Source organism: Mya arenaria, chromosome 2 (genome assembly GCF_026914265.1).
Source record: "Mya arenaria isolate MELC-2E11 chromosome 2, ASM2691426v1".
Taxonomy (NCBI): domain Eukaryota; kingdom Metazoa; phylum Mollusca; class Bivalvia; order Myida; family Myidae; genus Mya; species Mya arenaria.
This window is the reverse complement of record NC_069123.1, coordinates 43599649-43624406: the sequence shown is the minus strand read 5'-3', so window position 1 is coordinate 43624406 and position 24758 is coordinate 43599649. Positions and strand designations below refer to the sequence as shown.

Genomic DNA, 24758 nt, shown 5'->3' with positions numbered 1-24758 from the left:
AATCAACATTATAACCTTTGTTCAAGAGGCAGCTGTGCCTTCCTACATTGAACCTTTATGGCGGACTCCAGGGTCCCGAGCCAAGCGACCAGCAAATATATAATCGGTATGGTAACAGATGCCGCATAGATTATTGATTCGGAAAAAAAAGTTCTCGATGACAAGAGAAATTCGAAGGACATCATGCTGTAAGCATACAGAGTAAGTTGAAGACAACTCATATCTAATAAAGTGTATGAACTGTAAGCATACCCGGCAATGTGAAGACAACTCTTATCGGAGGAAGTGTATGAGCTGTAAGCATACACCGCAATATGATGACAACTCTTATCGGATGAAATGTATGAGCTGTAGGCATACCCGGCAATGTGAAGACAACTTTTATCGGAAGAAGTGAATGAGCTTTAAGCATACACCGCAATATGATGACAACTTTTATCGGAGGAAGTGTATGAGTTGTAAGCATACACGGCAATGTGATGACAACTCTTATCGGAGGAAGTGATTGAGCTGTAAGCATACCCGGCAATGTGATGACAACTCTTATCGGATGAAATGTATGAGCTATAAGCATACCCGGCAATGTGATGACAACTCTTATCGGATGAAATGTATGAGCTGTAAGCATACCCGGCAATGTGATGACAACTCTTATCGGATGAAATGAATGAGCTGTAAGCATACCCGGAAATGTGATGACAACTCTTTTCGGATGAAATGTATGAGCTGTAAGCATACCCGGCAATGTGATGACAACTCTTATCGGATGAAATGTATGAGCTGTAAGCATACCCGGCAATGTGATGACAACTTTTATTGGATGAAATGTATGAGCTGTAAGCATACTCGGCAATGTGAAGACAACTTTTATCGGATGAAGTGAATGAGCCTTAAGCATACACCGCAATATGATGACAACTCTTATCGGATGAAGTGAATGAGCTGTAAGCATAACACGAGAGTTTGATTAGTTTGAGGAGCTTACCAGGTCATTAGTTCATTTCTTCAGTGACGTTGTCATAACGACGCTTTAAGACATCAAACATGAACGTCTGTGTATTTGGTCTTTAAGAGAAATTATATGATATATCGTTGCTATAATAACCTTTGAGAAACCACATGTTTACTGGGTTTATATATTTTAATCTTATTATATTTCAAAAAAGGCCGTACATGGCATGTCTTTAATACAGACATTAGTTCCTTTCTTTTTTCTAATATAATGGTTGCATACAACTTTTTGCAATGTTGCAATAAGGTTCTATATATCCATCTACATGATCCATATCATTACTCTGGGTGTTTTCTCAAACGTTTGGAGGCGCATTTAATCATATTCAATATGGGGTACTGCATGGAAATAATCGAACAGTTGATTAATAATAGGAGTTGGTTTGGAAAGATGGTTTACGATCATCAATAAAACAAATACATAAAGCCAAGCCATGATATTATAAGGATGTTTTGACATTAGTGAAATGTGTTTGTTGTCTTGTGATAATTATAATCTCCTCTTATTTTAATGTTAGTCTGGCATTTATTATTTCGCCATGAACCAAAGTCTAAGAGACTAGACTTTTGCATGTATTTATTGTTTTATTAATTGATCATGCAACGCTTTGGTTTTTAAAAGTGGCACATGTTTCCAATGTCAAATGACAAACGAATTACACACAAATACTGACAACAAAAAAGTCAGTAACATGCGATTTAAACTAGACCTCTAACATGTAACCAATGAATTGTATTGTATTTTCCTTTGGTAAGGGAGATAATATATGCGCGCCATGTCCATCTTTCCGTCCGTCCGTCACACCCTTGTCCCAATTATAATTTAGCACAACTGCTGGGATTTCAATGAAACTTCCAACACTAACAGATATTAATATTAACAAGTGCCGTGAGCAACAATCAGAACCCTAATTTGCTGATAAATCTCCATCTTTGATCATAATAGCAAGACGTTTTTAGAAAGAAGGAAGCTGCTTGTTGGTACCATAACATAAAACGTACTATTTAATCGATTTAAAGGAAACTTGAGAGAAACTGAAAAGAACAAAAGCTATTTTTCTTTTATTGAATATGTAATATCCATCATCGTATTGTTTATACTTAATTGTTGTCTGGACTCTTTCTCTACAAGTCTTTAAGGAATTTCCTTCAAACTTCATATTCAAAAATATCTGATTGCATAGCATTGTAGGATCAGTGTTTGTTCAGGACTCATGCCTTTGTCTTTGGTAATCTAGAGTTATTGGCCTTTCTTATTTAATGCTTAACTATTGTTCAGAGACTAACTCCAAATTTGAGGTATTGACTTCAAACTTCATATTGAAATACATCTTATTGAGGATAGAATTCATAACTCTGTCTTTGGTAACCTTTTTATATTTGTTTTGTGTCCTTAGCACTCTGTTTCTAGTATTTTATTGCCATTTGCTCATGTTTTTCATTAAGGGTGCTTGTATGGATCTTAGCTTGTTTTAACTATTTTTTTGCGATTATGCAATATAAGAACTCAATTTGACCTTAATAAGGAATGTTTACTTAAACAAGGTATATGTTCTGTGTACCATTTAATACTAATGTCGATCATAAGTTTCTCAGGGCTATTCCCAGTGCTTTCTATAAAATCATATCTAGGTTTCTCTTTTGTTTCATTTGGTATAGAGATAGAAACAAATAAACTCTGTTTGTGTCCATTAGTATATTTTTTATAAGCTTATTTAATTGTAATGTTGTTTTTAGACAATCATTGAATCATAGGCATCGTCGAAGCGGAAAGAAGATCCATATAGGCAGGGACATATTTGTGCTTTGTCGGATAAAGTTCGGTATTACAATTGGCTCTAATAATCTAATAAATGTAGTCTGTGACAATCTGTTTCCGATGTGACCGACACAGATTTGTTTTAATAATGCTGAAAATTGAAGGAAATGTCATTGTGCAAACGATGATTGTCTGACTCCTGCAAAATATTGTACAAATTATAATGAAAATACAACACGCTTTTATTGTTTGCCTTTCTTACCAACGTTTGTATTGTGGAAGAAACTGTTCTTTTTGCAGATATCAGCTTTCTGATCATTAAATAGTACGTTAATGTAAATGGTATCGTATTAGCTTCATTTCACCGGATTAGATCGTTGACATGTGTTAACGACAAACGAATGGGAAAGCGAAACACATTATTTACTGCTTACCTTTGCATGAACATTGCTAACTGACAAACATACGGACACTCGTTTAAGAACGACACCATCTTTTACATGGAACTACAGTATCTTTTACAAGAGCATTTCATAAAAGGGTGAGGATACGCTAGATTCAATTTGGAATTAACAGTCGAACATTTAAGTTCAGAGGAAACGTCGACTTTAAACCGCCATATAATGGCATTTAACAGTCCCCGTAATATTGGCGACAATATATTCTTACTTTGAGTAGTTTGTGCTCAGGCAGGAAAATTATAAAAAATATAATAATTAAAAGAAAATCTTAAAAATATTGATGTCCAGGAAGATTAGGACTTGAATATGTGATGAAATTAATGAAATATTAACGTTTCCTAGGAATGACTAAACTGTCATAATTAAACAGCTCTATTATTTACGTGCCAACAGCGGAGGATCCATTTTGGATCACAAATGACAGATGAATCACTCTTAAAGCCGCACTCTCACAGATATAACATTTTTACAACTTTTTTTTTAAACTTTTTTTGTCTTGGAAAGAGCAAATTTTTGCGTAAATATCTGCAAACCAATGCTATAAGATTGCTGACAAAAAATCAGATCGTAGATTTTCATATTTCCCTCGAAAATTAATGTTTTATGACTTACACGGTACTAACGGTTTAAGAAAAATGCATAAAACATCAATTTTTGAAGTTAAATATAAAAATCTGCGATCGAATTTTTTGTCAGCAGTCTTTCATGGTTTCTATGGATTTTCGCAAAAATTGGCTCGTTCCAAGACAAAAAATAAAAAAGTTGTCAAAACTTTCAATCTGTGAGAGTGCAGCTTTTAAGTTACAAAATATTGGCAAAAGTATTCAAGAATTTCCACAGTTGAATTTTCTTTTAAAAGTCTCCATGTATTTAACAGATTTCAGCAATTCACATGTATGAGTCGTACTGTCACGACAATCCTGTTGCGAGTCCCCAGCAAAATCTGATCCGAATTCATCTATCCACGTGTGATTGCTTTTGCAAAACTATTAATGATTTCATTATTCATTTGACATTGATATTTTGCTTTGTGAGATTATATTGCCTTAATCGTTAGAAAAAGAGGGTGTCCTTTCTTGATGGTGATGCACTCCAATTACAACTTACGAATATTTCCTGCATACTTCGAAAAAACGAGCCATTATCAGAGATTTTTAGTGTTTCAGTGAACGTCAAATGAATACTCTTTCTATGGAAATTGTGTGATTAAAACGGGTTTATTGCAAGGACTTCATTAAGGCATTGTAAGTATGGCAAAACATACTGAAGATTTACTTACTTAAGATATGAAATGTAAATGCTTCAATCCGGACATCATGAACAATTATAAGCAGTGGTTTGGAAATAAGTCACCAAGCACAAGGGGTTTACAGCGCAATATGCTTTGTAAGTGTTAAGATTGCCTTTAAACTCAGTTATGTTATGCATGCGACGCATTGTTTTTATATAATGAGTATATACATTATAACAAACAGCATACATATGGTGTTATGAAGTGCTTAGGCAACACGCTTTTTAAGTCGTAGAATGATTAATTTACGAAATTGAAGATACAAACGCTAAACTGACTTACGGTACCTTTATTCGTGTAATGGTTCCAGTAACAAATAGCTATCACGAAGAAACTAATGTACTATTCTAACAACCTTGTAAAAATAGAAATAAATGTCTGAATATTTTGTCCACAATCCTCGAGCATGCACGTGTATTCTTGATAACAAGTCAATACCTATTACAACTCTGTTAAAATCTTAGCTAGCTTATTGGCAATGTGATATCTGTATATCCAGCTAGCTGTATTGACCTCACCACCACCAGTAGGACATACAAGTAAGCCCCGAGGCCAGACGGTCAGGATAAAACCACTGAGGAAACAGATGCTGCATAGTTAACTGATGCGCGCAAGTATTCTCGCTCTCATGACATCTTGCTGTAAGCATACACGGCAATGTGATGACAGCTCTTATCCGTAGACAAAGGCTCATCTTTGAGTTTCCAATGTTATAATAAATCAAAAGTAAATATAATTACTAGTTACAATGAGAATCAAAACGAAACCGATTTAGGATGATTCTGTTCTGTCAACATTATATTTAAATGATGTACAAAATAAGCAAAAACAGCACGAGCATTATTCACTTGCCAATGTAGGCCTTATAATAATTAAGTCTGTTTTATTCTCAGTATGTCAACATTTTCCCATCAATAGGTAAGAAAATAATTCAAACAAACTGCTAGAATGATAACTCCATGGGAAATGAATGGATAAGTCCCTCATGATAAACAGTTGTTTAAACAGATGGGTTATCACAAACTTATTTTACTTACTTTTCTTCTTTACTTTTACTTACTGATTTTTTTTACACTTAAACTACAAATACATGCTAACTACCCACGCTATGATGTTGTTTGATTGCACTAACGACCAAAGCTCCTTTTAAAAAAAGAAACCTATGTCATACGCGATTGTATATAATATTCATCAATTCCAATAACAATAAGTAGTTTTTTTCTCAAAGGAGTGTTGCGTTGTGTATAACTAAACTAGATATAAAACTTGTCGCAAAGGTGAGTAAGTTGTTTTCTATTTCTGTTTAGGGTTGGTATTCAATATTCAACTTAAGTCAACCTTATGGTCGTCATACATTATTGACCTGGTTCACACAATTGGCCATTTACTAATTACCAGTAATCTGATTAGCTGCATCGTTCTTATATCCCATTAAGACCAGTATTGAATACCAGCCAAGTCTACGTGTTTGTCTCTGTTGAGAGCAACAGTACTTCTGGTTTTAGCCGTGCTTAGTTCCATTTTATAAACAATGCCCTCGATGATATTTCAAAAAACAGTTAGCTATTGTAGTAAAGCAAAATGGGAATAATTCGCAACATCATGGACCGGAAAAAATCATGCAGTTTAGAAACAATTGGACAGACAGGCAAATAACGTATATTGTCTAAAACATAATAGTGATATTACAAAAGCCTCTAATAACGTCATTATGTGAATAAATGTTTCCGACGTGTCGGACAGAGATTTGTTTAGGAAATAGGGCCGAAAACGCTGGATATGTTAGGAAATGACATACATAGGATAGTGGGACATTTTTCTTGCATTCGAATTGCATTTCCAGTCAGAATAAGCGTTTTATTACTGGCGTTACACACCCAAAAATCACTAACACGAAGTGCATGGTTATTTGAGAGTTACAGTTAATTTTATCGAGAAAGCAATGATCGCACTATTGTTCTCGTAAGAAGATCGATTGTCGAACATGATTTTTGCCGGAACCAGCTGATTACATCAGAGCGTTGACATGCGTATTAAAACAAGGATAAACTACAGTACCAATCGCCAATATACAAGAGACAGTTGTCGACGAAATACTTGAGTTATTCTTGCTAAGGTAGTCAAATTGCGGTAAATATCTTATGTTAAGATAAACCTTTATAGTTAAAATTTATTATTTTGCTATTTATTTCTGATCAATAAGTTTAAAAAGAAGATGTTTTTAATGCAATCAGTAAAGGTTTCTTGAGAATTGCATGATTGTTACATTAAATAAACCCGATTTAAAACGTGTCGAATACAGGCTATAATTAATTGGTGCCATAGGAGATCACAAATGACAGCTGAATTTTCTCTCGGAAATACGTATTTTTTGCGAACGTATTTAAGATACTTCAAAACGTTTAGCTTTGCATAAACATATTTTTTGATCATCGTCCATGAACAAGAACCTGCTTAACCTAGTATAAGCTTTATAAAGACATAATATCCATAAATGCACTGATATCGAATTAACCTGATTGAATCGTAAAAACAGGAGAAATTTTGAACAAAAAACTTATCAAAGAACGAAAAAGTGAACAGTTTTCAACAACACAAAAACCGTGACTTTACAAATGATATACAGATTGTTAACAATTCGATAGAAGTGCAAGGTACGGAACTCATGCCTCCGTCTTTCGTATATTTAAGTTACATTTTTTCATTTATACATTTATGTGCTTCATTCGTCCGGAGAACAACTCCAAAAGTGTCGGAGGTATTAACTTCAAACGTCATAAGTAGATAGATCTTATTAAGGAGAAGTGCCGTTTACAAAAACATAACTCTGACTTTGGTATCCACTTGTATATGTATTTTGCGTCCGAAATATACAACTCTAAATGAATTTAAGGCATTGACTTCAAACATCTGATATAACTATATCTTACTAAGAAGGAGTGGAGTGCACAAGAACAATTTCTCTGCTTCTAGTATTTTAATTGCCATTTGTTCATGTTTTTCATTGTAGGTGCTTGTATGGACCATAGCTTGTTTGAACTTATTGTTTATTATGCAAAGAATAAACAGTGAAAAGAAAGCAACCACATTTCATCTTTTTTCTTAGTGGCAACTAACCCGAAACGAGGTGTTACTAATTACACACAATGTAACATACACTTTACATCAAATTCAATAATTATTAGTTTCTCATAACGGGATGGTGCTGACATGCGATTTAAAATATATGTTTAACCAAAGCAATTGTATTTTATGTGAGTGTAACGTCATTTACGGCTCAATTTGACCTGAACAAGGAATGTTTAAACAAGGTTAAACTAAGTATTGTCGTTGTACCGCTTAGCAGTAACGTTTATAGTAGGTTTCGAGCAACTCAGTTTATCCATGTGCTTTCCTTTACATCAGTTCTTCTAGGATTCTCACATGATTCATTTGGTATAGAGATGTAAGCAAATATATGATATTTTCAGACCAATTCGAATCATAGGCGGAAAGAAGATCGTCATAGCCAGGGAAATACTTGTGCTTTGTCTGATTTAGTTCGGTATTACAATTGTTTCTAAAAAAATAGTCTGGGACAATATGAATGCTGAATATTGAAGAAAATGTCATTATGCAAACGGTGATTGTCTTGCAAAATATAGTACCCCAAACACAAATAGTAATGAAATTGCAGTACGTTTTAATTGTTTGCCTTCCTTACCAATGTTTGTATTATGGAAGGCCCTTAAGAAATGGTTGGTTTTGCAGACATCAGCTTTCTGATCATGGTAGAGTACGTTAAAGTATATTGTATCGTATTAGCTTCATTTCATTACATTACATCGTTTACACGACATCGTGGTAACGACAAACGAACGGAAAAGCGAAACACATCATTTACTGTTTACCGTTGCATCAATAATGTTAACAGACAAACAAACAGGCCTTCTTTTAAGAACTACAACATCTGATACATGGAACTACAGTATGTTTTACAAGGGCATTTTATAAAAAGGTGAGGATACACTAGATTAAATTTGAAAATAACGGTCAATCGAGCATTTAAGTTCAAGAAACGCAGACTTTAAACCTCCACAGAATGGCATTTAACAGCCCTCATACAACTAGCGACCATATATTCTCACATTGAGTAGTTTGTGCTCCGTTGGAAAAATTATAATATTTATGCAAAAAGCTACAGAAACATGCTCAGTAAACTATCTAATACTTAATTCAAAGAAAAAAAACTAAAGATATTTATTTCTAGATATATTAGGACTTGAAGCTGTGATGAAATGAATGAAAAAATAACGTTTCCTAGGAATGAATAAACTGTCATAATTGAACAGCTCTATTATTTACGTGTCAACAGCGGATGATATCATAATGGGTCCATTTCCCATCAAAAATGGCAGATAAATCACTCTATGAAATCTAAAATAATAGCAAACGTATGCAAGACATTTCCACAGTTGAATTTTCTTTAAAAGTCTGTGGGTAGTTAACATATTTCAACAAGTTATATGTATAAGTCTTACTGTCACGGCAATCCTGTCGCGAATCCCCAGCAAAATCTGATCCGAATTATCTATGCACGTGGGATTGATTTGCAAAACTATTAATGAGTTCATTATTCATTCCACATTGATATATTGCTTTGTGAGATTATATTGCTTTAAATCGTTTGAAAATGAGGGTGTCCTTTCTCGATTTTGATGCACTCTAATGACATGTTACGACTGAATATTTCCTGCATATTTCGAATAAACGAGCCCTTTTCAAAGATTTTAGTGCTTCAGTGAACATCAAATGTAAACTGTTCCTATGGAAATTGTGTGATTAAAACTGGTTTATTGCAATGACTTCTTAGAACATTCCTAAGGCATTATAAGGATGGCAAAAACATATCGAAGTATTACTGACTTTGGTATGGAATGTAAATGCTTAAATCTGGACCTCAGGAACATTTATAAGCAGTGGTTTGGAAATAAGTCACCAAGAACAGTGGTGTTTACAGCTCGATATGCTTTGTAAGTGTTAAGATTACCATTAATCTCAAAGTGTCACCCGATGCACTGTTTTTATATGATAAGTATATACATTATAGACAAACAGCATACAAATAGTGTTATGAAGTCAAATATTACTGAGGGAAAGCATTTTAAAGTCGTAGAATGATTATTTTACCTAAATGAAGATACACCAGCTGTACTAACTTATCTTTATTCGTGTAAGTCGTTCCAGTAACAAATGTGTATCTAGTGCACTATTCTGACAACCTTGCAAAGTACAAGTAAAATATCTGAATATTATGTCCACAATCCTCGAACATGCCCGTGTTCTCTTGATAACAAGCCAATTCTGATTGCTATGCTGTTAAAATCTCAGCTAGCTTATTGGTAATGCCATATCTGTATATCCAATTATTTCTAGCTGCATTGACTCACCACCACCATTAGGACATACAAGTAAGTCCCAATGCCAGACGGACAGGATAAAAACGACGGAGGAAACAGGTGTCGCCTAACTAGTTAATTGATTCGGGTAAGTATTCTCGCTCTCATGACATCTTGTTGTAAGCATACACGGCAATGTGATGACAGCTCTTATCCGTAGACAAAATCTCATCTTTGGGTAACCATTGTTAACAACGAAATAAATCAAAAATAAATATAATTAATAGTTAAATTAGGACAAAAACGCTACCGATATAGGTTGATTCAGTTCGTTCAACGTTATATTTTAATGATGTGCAAAATAAACAAAAACAGCTCTAACACCGTTTGCATGCCCATGTAGGCATTGTTAAGTCTTCCTCATTCTCAGGCCGTCACCATTTCCTCCCATCAATGGGTATGAAAATAATTAAGGTTTTAATTAATTATAAACAGTTATTAAATATTATTTCACTTACGGTACTTGTTACTTATATGCAAGGGTAACCATGTGAATAAGTTGTTTTCCAGGTTGTTTAGGGATGGCATTCAATAGTCAACTTTATTGTTATACATCATTGACCTTATTCAATAAATTGGTTAATTATTAATTACCAGTAATCCGATAAGCTACATCGTTCCTAGATCAAATTAAAGCAAGTGTCGAATATCATCCAGGTCTACGTGTTTGTCTTTGTCTTGGGCCACAGTGCTTCTCGGTTTAGCCGTGTTTATTTCTATTTTATTAACAATGCTGGCAATGATATTCAACAAACCAGTTAGCCATTGTTTTAAATCAAAATGGAAATAATTCGATTTATCATGGACCGGAATGAATCATGTAGTTTTAAACAAATGGGCAGACAGGCAAATACATGTACCTTGTCTAAAACATAATACTGATATTACATAAGGCCTCCAATAACGTCATTATGTGAAGAAATGTTTCCGACGTGTCGGACAGAGATTTGTTTAGAAAATGGAGCCGAAAGTGCTGGATATATGAAGAAATGACAGATATAGGATAGCGGGATAGTTTTTTTTTGCATTCGAATTGCAGTCAGAATAAGCGTTGAATTATTAGCGTTACTCATCCTTAACCAAGAATCACTAACACCAAGTGCATGGTTATTTGAGCGTTACGGTTAATTTTATTGAGATGGCAATGTTTAACCGGATCGCACTATTGTTCTCGTAAGAGAATTGATCGTCAAACATGATTTTAGCCGGAACCAGCTGATTGCAGCAGGGCGTTGACATGCGTTATAAAACAAGGATAAACTACAGTACCAATCGCCAATTTACAAATTTGAAAAAAATAAATATTAGGTAATATCGCTTAAATGCCTCAACAGACGGACAGTTGTCGACCAGAAAGAAATACTTGCCTTGAGTTATTCTTGCTAAGGTAGTCAAATTGCGGTAAATGTAAAGATAAACCTTTATAGTTGAAATTTATTATTTTGCTATTTATTTCTAATAAATAAGTTTCATAGAAGATGTGTTTAATACAATCTATAAAGTTTTTTTTAGAATTTCATGACTTTTTTTAAACTGTCACATTAAATTAACCCGATTTAAACGTCTCGAAGGCAGGCGATACAAAGTTAGTTTCATATGACATCACAAATGACAGTTGAGTTCTCTTTCGAAAATACGTATTTTTGCAAGCGTATTTAAGATACTTCCAAAGTTTTATCTTTGCATAAACATATTTTTTATCATCGTCCACGATCAAGAACCTGCTTAAGCTACTATTAGCTTTACAAAGACATAATATCCATAAAAGCATTGATTTAATATTGATTTAACTGTTTGAGTCGTGAAAACAGAAGAAATATTGAACAAAAAACTTACAAAAGAACGAAAAGGTTCCTTATGTGTGATAAACAGGTTGTTAACGACTTGATTGAAGTGCAAGGAACAGGACTCATGCCTCTGTCTTTGTTATTTTAAAGTTATTGTCCTTTTTGAGTTATATGCTTCATAATTGTCCGGAGAAGAACTCCAAAAGTATCTGGGGTATTGATTTTAAACGTCATAGGCAGATAGATCTTATTAAGGAGAAGTGCCGTTTACAAAAATAACTCTCTCTTTGGTGTCATCTTTTATATTTATTTTGCGTCCGGAGCATACAACTCTTCAATGAATTACATGCACATGTACTATTGATAACTAGTCATTACCCATAACAATGCTATTAAAATCTCAGCTAGCCTATTGGTCATGACATATCTGTATATCCTATGCTATCTAGCTGTATTGACCTCACCACCACCAGAAGAACATACATCCCGAGGACAGACGTCAGGAAAAAAGACGACTGAGGAAACAGATGTCGCCTAGTTAATTGATTCGGGCAAGTATTCTCTCTCTCATGACATGTTGCTGTAGGTATCCATGGCAAGGTGATGACAACTCTTATCCGTATACAAAAGCCCTTCTTTGGGTTTTCATTGTTAAAATGACGAATCAATATTAAAGATGAATGTAATAAATAGCTACAATGAGCACAAAAACGATACCGATTTAGGTTGATTCTGTTCTTTCAACGTTATATCTTTATGATATACAAAATTAACAAAAACAGCACGAATATTATTCACATGTCAATGTGGGCCTTGTTAAGTCTTCGTCTTTCTCAGGCTGTCGCCATTTTCCCATAATTAGGTAGGAAATTAATTAAGGTCCTGCGTGAATACCAAAATTGACTGGTTGCCGAGTGACAACAATTAACTATGTGCTTAGTAATTAAGATATTATTTTGATTTTTGAAACAAACTGCTAGCATGGGAAATGAATAGGTTTAGTCCTTCATGATAAACAGTTAGTACATTTGAACACAAACTTATTTTACTTTTACTTGCTAATATTGTTTGACTATTACCTCAATCTACATGTAACTATCCTCGTTTTCACGTTGTTTAGTTGCACTAATGTCCGAAGCAGTTTTTAATCAAAAACATGTCACACTCGATTGTATATAATCATTATCAATTCCAATAACAATAACAATTTGTTGTTTTTCTTTCTCAAAAGTAGTTTTGCGAAGAACTAAACTAGATGTATAAATTATATGCAAAGGTGAGTTTTTTTTTCTAGTTCTTGTTTAGAGTTGGTATTCAATATTCACTTATCTCAAATTTATGGTCATACATCATTGACCCCATTTATTCTGTTGGTCAACTTTTAATTAACAGATTAGCTACATCGTTATTAAATCCAATTAAGACCAGTATTGAATACAGCCATGTCTACTTGTTTGTCTCTGTCGATGACCACAGTACTTCTGGGTCAAGCCGTGCTTAGTTTCATTTTATAAACTCTTCTCTCATTTTTATTTAAGAAACCAGTAAGCCATTGTAGTGAAGCAAAATGGGAATAATTTGCATCATCATGGACTGGAATGAATCATGCAGTCTGATATATTCTTTGATTTATGCATTTTGTTAGAAACATAGTACTAATATTACAATTGCCTCTTATAACTTCATTATGCGGTGAAAAGTTTCCAACGTTTCGGACAGGGATTTGTTTAGGAAATGGGACCAAAAATGCTGGAGAAAGGAGGAAATTACGGACATAGGAAAGCGGAACAGTTTTTCTTGCATACTAATTGCATTGCATGTCAGATGAATTTTGAACTATCGACGTATCAAATCCTTAACCAAATATCACGTAAACCAAGTGCTTGGTTATTTGAGATTTACAGTTTATTTTATCGAAATAACAATGTTAAACCGGATCATATAATTGTTCTTATAGCAAAATCGATTTTTTAACATGATATTTGACGGAAACAGCTGATTACATTAGAGCGTTGACATGCGTAATAAAACAATGATTGCTGTTTTACTTGAGCAAGTTTGAAAAATGAATCTGATCAAATCTGAAAAAAAATATTTTGAACTGTGGCTTAAATGCCTCCAACTGATGACCTTAAACAGACGGACAATTGTCGACCATTAATACTTGCCTTGGGTATTTGCGCTTAGGTAGTCAACTTGCGCTAAATAACTGATGTAAAGGTAAACCTAGATAGTTGAAATGAATTCTTATTGCTATTTATTTCCAGTAAATAAGTTTAAAAGAAATAAAGGTTTCTTGAGAATTTCATGACTTTTTCTAAACTGTCACATTAAATTAGCCCTATCTAAAACGTGTCGAAAGCAGGCGATACTGAATTGTTTCCATTTGGCATCACAAACGACAGTTGAATTTTCTCTTGAAAATACGAACTATTGGCAAACGTATTTAAGATACTTCCATAGTTTTATCTTTGCATGAAATTTTTGGTTAAGTCTTCGTCCATGAACAAGAACCTGCTTAAGCCATTATAAGCTTTACAAAGAAACAATATCCAGACAAACATTGGCTTTGATGCGGTATTTATCTGTGACAACATGAGTGGTTTTGCATTATTTTTTTACAAAAGAACGAGGATGTGAACAGTGTTTCAACAACACAAAGACCGTGACATTAAAAGTTTTGGTATGCATGCGTCGTACGATCTTCTTATACTTCGAAAAGTGTGAACAAGTTACGTAAGTCAAAGTAGGTCAAAATTACTGTAAATTAGGTAGCACATTTCTAAGAAAACATAAGTTTCGTTAATGAATGTATAAACTTACCTAATGGCCGCTCGACCAGGTAGACCTGTACCTCCAAGATATTCCTGCAATATCATGAAACACTGAATTTCTATATATTTTGCCCACAATCCTCCAACATGCATTATACTCCTATTAACTAATCAATACCCAATAAAATGCTATTCAAATCACAGCTAGCTTATTGACAAGGACATTTATGGATAATTAGTGTTATCTAGCTAAATTGACTACACCGAAAAAACTATGGCAGACTGGGATTGTCCCGATGCCCGGCGGTACGAAAAAACGTCATCAGCTGAGGAAACATCATTCTCAAGGACAAGAGACATCATTCTCAGGACATCGTGAAGTAAGCATTCGCATTTTTTGAGGACAACACTTTTATGAGGGATGGTTTTGTTAGAGTGGCATTCGATGTAATTTCTAATTTCAACCCTGGTGTTGTTTTATCAGTCTGATTAGACATGCACGTTACTGCAGTTGACCTCAATAAACATTAGATTGATAAGGGAAGGTGCATATACATTTGCAATATTTACCTTCGAGGGAATCGTGTGCAGGGTTATTTTTTAATATTTTGAGAGAAGCCATCATTCTCTTTTTTGTTCTTAACCTATTGCTGTACATAACAGGAAGCAACAGGCAATGTAACATTCTTATATAATTATTAAATTCTAGGTATTCATCTAGTAATGACGACATCGAATGTTTAATCAAGAGTTTTGCAGTACAATACGTCATGTTATAGATAGCATAAAGGTAAAAGAACAATAGATCAATTGTTGGGTGTGGAAATAAAATATAGAAATAAGGACCAATATGAAATAGTTTTACCTCATTGCAAAGTTCCTGCAAGTACTTTTGTTAACCAAATACTTTTTAAGATATACTTATTAACACAGCCAATCTAATATCAAATGCTCATCTCCCAGCTGTTACCACTTGCAATCAATATGTAAGAAGATCATTATTTTCTATGTGAATAGAAATTTATTTTACAATGTGTTGTGTATTTTACTTTCGAAACAAACTACAGCGACAAGTAAAATACCCAAAACTCTGACCTTGTTAAATTGCACTAGGATCAACATCCAAATAACGAAGCACAAAACAAACATGAAATACTTGGCAATTACAATCTACATCAAGTTCACCAAAATATGTGGGTTTTTTTCAATAGACAGGTTGCCGAGTGACAATTCATATGGTAATTGTCGATTGGTTGATTTTTCGAAAAGATCAAGCCACTGACCAATAGCATTCTGGTTCACTACTGTCCATATGAATATATATATATATATATATATATATATATATATATATATATATATAAACAAAGCATTCATTTGTCTATATGCATTGTGTTGTGAAACTCCTATACTAGAGAAAAGGAATATGGTGTGGGTGCGCGTGTATGTTATGGGTCTTGTTTATCTCTCTGTTTATAAGTCTGTCACATGCAACATTGCTTCTGCATGGGTTATGCCCTTCTTCATTATCACTTAATGTAGTTTACAAGCCAGTTAGCCTTTGTAATGAGTCAAATGAGAATCTTCGCATCATGATGAACCGGAATAAAACATGCAATTTGCAAAAGAAAATTGCAGACATGCACATATATGTGTTTTGTCGATAATTGCGGTTTTACACTTGTCTCTTATAAGTGATAACTGCAAGTTGTCAATGCTATATGGAAATACATATTGTTTAAACAAATATTGAATAACGACGATGAAATGATGAAATGTCAACTTTAAACGCTAAGGCTAAAACAAGTTGATCATTTGTTCTAAGAATTTTGCAAGATAAAAGTTGGAGTAAGCGAGCGAAACAAATTGTATATTTCTTTCAAAATTTATCATACAATTTTGTAAAGAAATGCTTTTGTTATTGACAAAAAGGTTCTAAGTTATAAATGAAAAGGTTTTACATGAAAATCTGTCTCAATTATAAAGAAATGGTACTAAGACCCAGTGCTCCACTGCTAAATTTCAGTGCCATACTATCACAATTTTAAGAACTTGAAAGAGCAATTAATCAATCGAGTTTTTCAAAATATAGAGTCAGATCTAAATTTGAACCACATGAAATCCATGATAAAATTGATGTGACTTTGACATGGCAGAAGATGGGAAATGTTAATTACACAGATAACATTTAAAAAAATATGACACTATGGATTGAATCGTGAAACAATAGAATTGGATCAGTATCAAGCAGATCTGCAAGTATGGCACCATTCATTATATTAAGTGCAGTTGGTGAAATAGCGATGGTTCCGTTTAAAAACCTCGCCTTGACAAAGAATAACATGACGGCCGCCATTACTTCGATGCCCGTATGAACGATAAACAAACTTTAACTTTAATACTTATAGATTAGTGACTTTAAAAAAAAAATCTATTACCTGCGCCCTTTCATGTTAGTAAAGAATAAGACTATTAATTGGGAAAGTTAAAACATTGCCATTTTACTTTTTTTACAAGGTTTAATGTTCTGCCTTTACTAATGTGATTGTATATTATACGTGTAAATACTTACAATAATTTTTCATTTGCTGATAACACTTATGAGTATATAAATACTGAGAAGTGCATCAAAGAATTAAGAAAAATAACTCACTAAAACATGTCTGGAATGGTTGTTACACGTGTGTTTGTATACTAGAAGATAAGTTGTGCACTCAAAATCTGATTAAGTCCTTATTAAGCATTAAATTTCGAGTACAAAACTTTGAGATACTTAAATCACACATAAATTACTATTTCCTTTGACGCTGTGAAACTGCTGTTGTTTCCTGAATACTAAAATCCATTGACTATGAAACTAATTGCCACGTAAAACGTGTATTTTTTATTACGAGCACTGAAAGTACACTGAAAATTAATACCGAAAAAAATAACAACGGTGCGTCCTGCAAAATATTCCCGTAATGGTAAACAAATAACAGCTATTTTGCGGTTACCTGGACGCGATTTTGTCCGGGACGAGGACCGATATTCTCTGAACGTTTGTTCGCGAATAATGTATATAATGGAAATACCTTCAATAAAATGCAAAGTCGGCTACATGTATGCAGGTTTAAATTCTAGGTAAACAAAGAACTAGGGGAAAGTTCGGAAGGAAACAAAATTAATTCGGCTCAGCCGTTTTTTTTATTTTTTAGATGCGGCAAATCAGACGAACAGATTGTTGTGGCCTAATATTCATGCCCTGTTTAAATTAAATATACTTTCGTGCATTTCATATTATCATTCGGAGCATTAATGCATTAATAAAAAATATTGATAAATGTTCATAAAATGATGCACAAACACACGAGTAAATAATAAACTATAAAAACACTCTTTAATACCTATTTCTTCACGAGCCGGAAAAAGAAAAATAATTGACAGCCACGTCATCAGCCATGGAAACTTTGAGCAAGGTGCATCAAATGGGTAGCGGTGTAGCAAACGCTGATTTTTTTTTTATAAAAAGGGGTATTTAGAAAAACAAATTAAATACCAATACATCTCTGAAAAAGATCATAAAAGAAACGGAACACTTGTTGGTTTCGGTGTAAGATCGTATTTAAGAACTACATTTTAAATCAAGGGTAGTTAATTCCCCATGATCAAACCTAAAACTCATCACTTTTAAAATAAAACATGATCTTAACCTCTCTATATTAAGGCAAACATTCGTAGCTAAACATTATTCATTTTGCTATTTATTTCCTAGACAATCTAAAAAGATTAGAGAAATTGTCCTTGCCTCAAGGGAATGAAATTAATTACGTTTCCTGACAGTTTCTAAATGGTTACATTAAAACAGCCCGAATATTTTACGCGTTGAAAACAGATTACATTAATTAGAATTAGTTCCATAATGCATCACAAATGACAGCTGCATTCTGTATGTCAAATCTGGAAAATAAATTTTAATGAGTTTCCAAAAAACGCATGGAAAAGCTCGAACTAGAAACTTTCAGTTTCTCAACAGGCCAACACCTATATAACAAAATTTGATTAACGGTTAGAGCACATATATTTAGTGTAAATTTGGTCTGAACTTCACCAAGAAAAACTTGCAAACGCCGGATAATTCAACGACGTGTGCTATTCATTCAAACTACCCAACCATTTAATTGTGTGTTTGAGTATCATAATACCTTACTAATGTGCCAAAGAACATACAAAATTCAAGAAATTAATGAACTTGCGTCGCATTCTATGTTTATTACGTGTTCGGTTGGCAAGTACTAGGCAAAAACATCATTGTACACTAACACTCGACGAGTCAGGTTTTGTGTCCTGCCTTCAAAAGAATCCTGTTATAACGCTATTATGGTATGATGTCATGTATACTCTGAAAGCCTTCTTCGGAGCATCTTGCTCCCGGCTAAAACTTGTAGGTATCGACCGCAGATACACGTCAAGCAGTCTACCTAAAGTAGTAATGACGTTGACCTTCTTGAATGTATATGTTTGACGGCCTGTGTGTATTGTGGAGATTCCTGAAACAACGACAATTGCATCGTTTTAAAAATATGTAACATAGTGCAGGGGTATAAGTAGTGTGAGAAACTTGAAGTTTTCAGACAGTATCGTTACCTAGCCAGTTAAACTATGAATTTCCTTGTGATGCGCTCTTTTCATGTTAGGTGTTTATGTTGTTGAACATCATTCAAACAAATTCCTTTGTGTGGGTTTATGCTTTGCGTAATGGCAAAACATTTTTAATGTATTTAATAAAGTACATAAAGTTTGAGGTTAATTTAAGATTCAAGCTGTTGCTGTATCTAAGCGTACTTCCAATATACTACTGCAATATCCTAACACATCTGCAAAGTTAAACTGAATTACTGAATATTTTTACTCACTTTCATCAAACATGCAAATCTTCATATAATATTTTGTGAGTACCGTCAATACCACATAAACCGCTGTTCCAAGCAATTATATATCCGAATGTCATTGTAATACTCGTACCTTCTCTTCAAAATAATTCAAAGAGTGAGGTTTGTGCACTTAAACTGGTTGATACCCCCAGTAAATTTACATTTTACTGACCGTTCCAAGGCGGTACCTAACAATCCTTGATAAACATACCTAGTTTTGTATATATAATATGTATGCACTGTGCTGCTTGTGGAGTTTTGTGCCGTTCTTCTATATTTCTTGTTTGCGATTTTATGTTCTATGTCGTTGGCGTTTACCCAGTGCCATTAAACCGGGTTTATGTTTAAACTGTTTGCTACTGAGCTTGTTTCTGTAGCTTTTCGCATCAATATTCATAAATTTTGGCAACAGCTACTTTCGAGGACACCACCAGTTTGCGGCGTTTATGAATTTATATTTTAAGATAGAAAAAGAAGGCCGGGCAATGTATGTCATTAATGCCGACCACAGATTCTTCATCATACAAAGGGCATGTTAATAGAAATGGCTTCATACAGTATGTCCATTCAATCTAATAATTAGACTCTAGATATCCCTGCAAATAATAATGATAAGCCTTGATTATTTCTCAAGAGCTTGGTAGCAATATAATCATAGATGAAATACATGATTAGGCTTGGCAATGATGTGTTATTACAAGTGAAGAGTCGGACAAAACAAACACGAAATATTTTCATTATTGCATAAAGTTACAACAATCAACAGTATACGTATTGTAACATGTATATGTATTTTAAATATTGTACTAAATTGTTTAAAAATCTAGAATTAAGAAAACTATGACTTATCAAACGATATGTTTTAGAATGTATTAATTAGAATGTGTTTAGAATGTTTCTGGAATGTTATACTCATTACATGGTATAGAATCATCAAAATCTTAACAGAACTTTAGAGAAAGTACTTGAATATTTTTGAGTATGTTTCATTTTTATTTGATGCAAAAGTGCAACCCCTGTGAGCATTGGAACAAGGGGTAAAATGAAAGTTTCACCAGCACTATGAAAAGTTCTTAAATCTTATAAATGAAATATTGCTTTTGATATATAGTGTAGTCAATACTTTTTCGTGAACTTATTTTCATGGTAATACAAATACGAGGATCTGAGAAGATATTGTTTTATTTTTTTGGACTTGGCCATCATTCTTCACTCTATGTATTTAATGTTAGCATTACTTTTTTAAATTACTTTTGCGAAACTGATTCGAAATAGAATGTTGCTGGTTTCTCTTTGTCGTTTTCGATTGGTGGTTTGTACTAGTATAATATAAAGAGATTAAAAAAATCATAAACCGCAAAAAAGAATTCAAAAGCCCACTCGTTCATTTCAAGTTCTCCAGTTCTATCACTTTTGCAAGCACCAAGTGAGAAGATAACCATCATAATTGCATGCTTATTTTACCATATGTTGTCTAATAAAGATTAGATGGTAATGTTGGATAAGGAAGAAATTTAGCACTCGTAGACCAGTTAAAACCCGAAGTGAATTTTTATTAGTTTACACTGACCGTGCCAAAGCGGTAGCCGCAATATTTTGGTATTTGTGTGCGTGTTTTTCTTGCGACGTAGACTGTCTCTTGTTTCGTGTATGTGTGGTGATGCTTATAGTTCCTTTACAAATCATGGGTCATGGGCTTGTCCCTGTAGTATCAATTTCCCATTTTTTAATATATATATAGTATTTATGCACTGTGCTGTTTGTGGAGTTTTGTGCTGTTCTTCCTTGTATCTTGTTCGTGATTTTTTTGTTTTTGTCTTCTATGTCTTTGGCGTTTACCCAGTGTCATTAAACCGGGTTTATGTTTAAACATTTTGCTACTGAGCTTGTTTCTGTATTTTCACGTAAGTATTAGAAACAACTATGACAAAACCAGCAGCAAAATATCAACTTCGATTGGACCACGGATCAAAAGCTTATTGATAAACCGGAAAAAACACCCAATCAACATCAAATTCAAGCAAAATATGTAATTTTTCTCCGACATGCATACTGATGGCATGGCACTTGCCTTTGATAAAAGTATTGTATGCGTTCGGAGTTTACCGATATGTTATAGTTAGATAAGGTGTGTATCTTTTTATAGAGTCATAATGTATGTTCTTTGTGCCACTCAAAACTATTGGGTATTGTAGGGTTTGGGAAACTTGGCTTGTCCCTGTAATGATTATTGCATTACGGCTGCCTGCATGTATCTCCTCTATTTGTATCTATAAGCTTGCAGGCCAATTGACCGTTACGTTGTTAACAAATTTGGAATCATTGGCATCGGCAAGAAAGAGGAAAAACGACATGTAAAAATAGACGGGCAAACACTTGCATTTGTCGGAAAAGATAAATTGCGATACTACAAGTGTCTTTAAAAATATTCTGCGAACGAACTTTTATCGGATAAGCTTGGTTTTATATCGGAAAGCATTGTTCTGAACGCTAGAGGCCTTTTAACAGATATTTACATTCGATATTGACATTGACATGTAGTATGAATATTATTGCCTCAATAATGTTAACAGACTCAAATACAGACGATCGCTTAGGAACGATAACACATAAAACATGAAATACAGTATGTTTTACAAAATGTTATTTACAAAAGTGTAAGGATGCACTTAATTATATTTAAAAGAATTAAGTAGTCGTGTTCTGAGTGGACGACGCATTAAGCCCGCCATCTGACGGTATTCACTAGACGTCGGACTATTGACAACCACAAATTCGTCGTGCTCAGGCGGCAAATTGTGAAGTATCTTATTCTAAAGTAAAAACTTTTTTAAAGCTGTCTATTTCCAAGAATATTTAGATTTGAAGATGTGATGAATTGAAAGAAACAATAATGTTTCTTAACTAAAAAACAGGCCGATTGTACGAGTCGAAATCAGATGACATGAAACTGGTACAATATCAAAACTGACTGGTGAGTTTGTCTAATACAAAATATAGGCAAATGTATTTAAGAGCCACACTGTGGACCACAGTCAATTTTAACTCATGAAAATACTTTTTTAAAAAGCTTCCATCTATGTAAATTTCAACAAAACGCATGAAAGAGAAGTACCGTCGCAGAAATACTGTTGCGAACCCTTGTATTAATTTAACGCTTTGAGTTTGCATTTGCAAAACTAGTGATGAGTTAAATGCTCATGTTGCTTTTACGTTTTGGTTAGTGTGCTGTTTTTAAAAACAATCTCTAAAGGTTCTGGCATTTCTAGACCTTAAATGACCTTTGCTACTGATGCAACACAATTTTGAAGACGTGCAATGTAAATATTTCATCAATCGTTGTACAAAGCAACGGTGGCTTACCTTTATTTGCTTTAAGTGGTCACTGTAATAGAAATGTATATCCAAGAAACTAGTACGACCTTCTGACAAACTTGCAAAGTAAAACTGAATTTCCCAATATTTTGTCCACAATCCTGTTACATGCACATGTACTCTTGATAACTAGACAATATCCCATAAAAGCTGTTTAAATCTCAGCTAGCTTATTGGCAATGACATTTCTCGATATTCAGTATAATCTAGCTATGTTGACTTCAACGCCACCAGTAGAACAGATTGGAAAGTCCCAAGGCAAGAAGGTCAGGGAAAATATCCTCGGCTGTGGAAACAGATCCCGCCTTGTTTATTGATTCTGGAATGGATTCTCGTTGACAAAAACATGCGTGATGTTAGCATACGCGACATTGATGACAGTATTTTTCTGATGCTTTGACTTGTCTTTACAGCATTAGGGGATGCGTTATTATACTGACAGTGGAAGTGAATTTCACATTAAGGTCAATGCGTTTGCCCTTGAAGTTTATTTGAGGGGTAAGGGAATATGCCTATGTCTGTGCATCATCCACCATCGAGGAAGCCTCATGCGGAGTTTATATCTTTTTTTGTTGCTTCAGGTAATTTTAGGAAATTTTGCCGTAAAATAAAATTGATATTTCACTGTTTCAAACAGTAAAATCACATGTTGATATTTTTCACTGTTTTGAAATTTTAGCCTGCTCTCAAAACCACATCAACGTCAGCGCTTACACAGGGCTGCGACACAATTTAAACGACGTCCTTTCCGAAATTACCTACGTTTGTAAACAATCTGGGGTGCTTTTCTGAAAAACTATAATTTTAAGTTAATTTATATCGTTTTCAACATATATAATTCATAAAACAATTCTTTGTTGCAGTGTAAGATCAAAACCTTTTTTCACCTCGTGAACATCGGAATTGAATATTACAATCCTGGCTACGCCGCTCGTGAAATAGAGCTTTTGTCACTCACTCAGTGAAATATCTTTCACTGAAACAAACAATTATCCCCCATATATGTTAAGACAGTTTCATATCAGCCGGTCATTAAATATGTCATTTCTTGCAGACACCAGTTCTTTCTTTGTTTATGGCTATGACTGTATATAGGAAGTAGCAACACACAGAATGGCATTCGTATACGCTCCTTTGGCTTTACATAGCTCATAAACAATAATGATCACCGTCAATGTTTTCTCAAGCGTGTTGCAGCAAATCAATTATATAATAGATTGCACAAGCAAATGGAGCATTAGACTAATGTTTAGATTTTATAATCATCAATATTTGATGAAAAGGGGAAAAAAAGCTTACAGAAATGAACAGGCTTACCTCAATACAGGGCTACAGTGAGATATAATAAATCATTTATAAAAACCTCATATAAAGTGCAAAAGACATTCGCATACCCATGTAATCCGTATTTATTTATCCTCCAGATGTTGCCATGTTCCCAACTATATGCCAGAAATTCTTTAGTTCTCACACGAACTGTAAACAGACCCTTGTTGGATCACGCAGTAGAAATGTCCGTGCCACGCACATAAGCCTCAATCGACTACGATATTGTTGAGTGCCACAAGGACCAAATACCAAAATGACGAATAATCAAAACACGCTCACAATGCATGCCACATATTGACATCAATTTAAATAAAATGTGTGTTTGTATTTTTTTGCACAGTGTCATGTTGGTATATTCAACAGAATGACGTATGTGAACCACAAACTTATGTCACCATGTGTTGTGTTATATTTACCTTGTTATAGTGTCATACATACATAAACCATCTATGTCCGTTAACGGTACCTCCAGGTCTTGTCAGTAAATGTATTTTGTGATCGTATTGTATGTATTTGTTGGTCCCTTTGTCAGCAATTGCATTTTGTACAAGTGTGCGTAATCTCTAAGTACATGGACAACTAGCAACTAGCCAGAGACAACTAGCAGAAAAATATGGCGT

The 24758-nt window shown here is 34.0% G+C and overlaps 1 protein-coding gene across 3 annotated transcripts in view; it reads right to left on the bottom strand.

The window, feature by feature from the left end:
• The window catches only part of LOC128225161 (BAI1-associated protein 3-like), a 113766-nt gene extending 90745 nt beyond the window's left edge, over window positions 1-23021 (bottom strand). For 2 of the 3 annotated variants that reach the window (XM_052935205.1, XM_052935207.1), the window contains exons 1-2: window positions 22798-23021; window positions 14571-14614 (exon numbers count right to left, since the gene is read on the bottom strand). The gene's annotated coding sequence lies outside the window, so the exon portion shown is untranslated. The remainder of the gene's footprint in view (window positions 1-14570; window positions 14615-22797) is intronic. The other variant, XM_052935206.1, reaches the window with a different exon arrangement.
• Between the last annotated feature and the right edge of the window lie 1737 nt (window positions 23022-24758).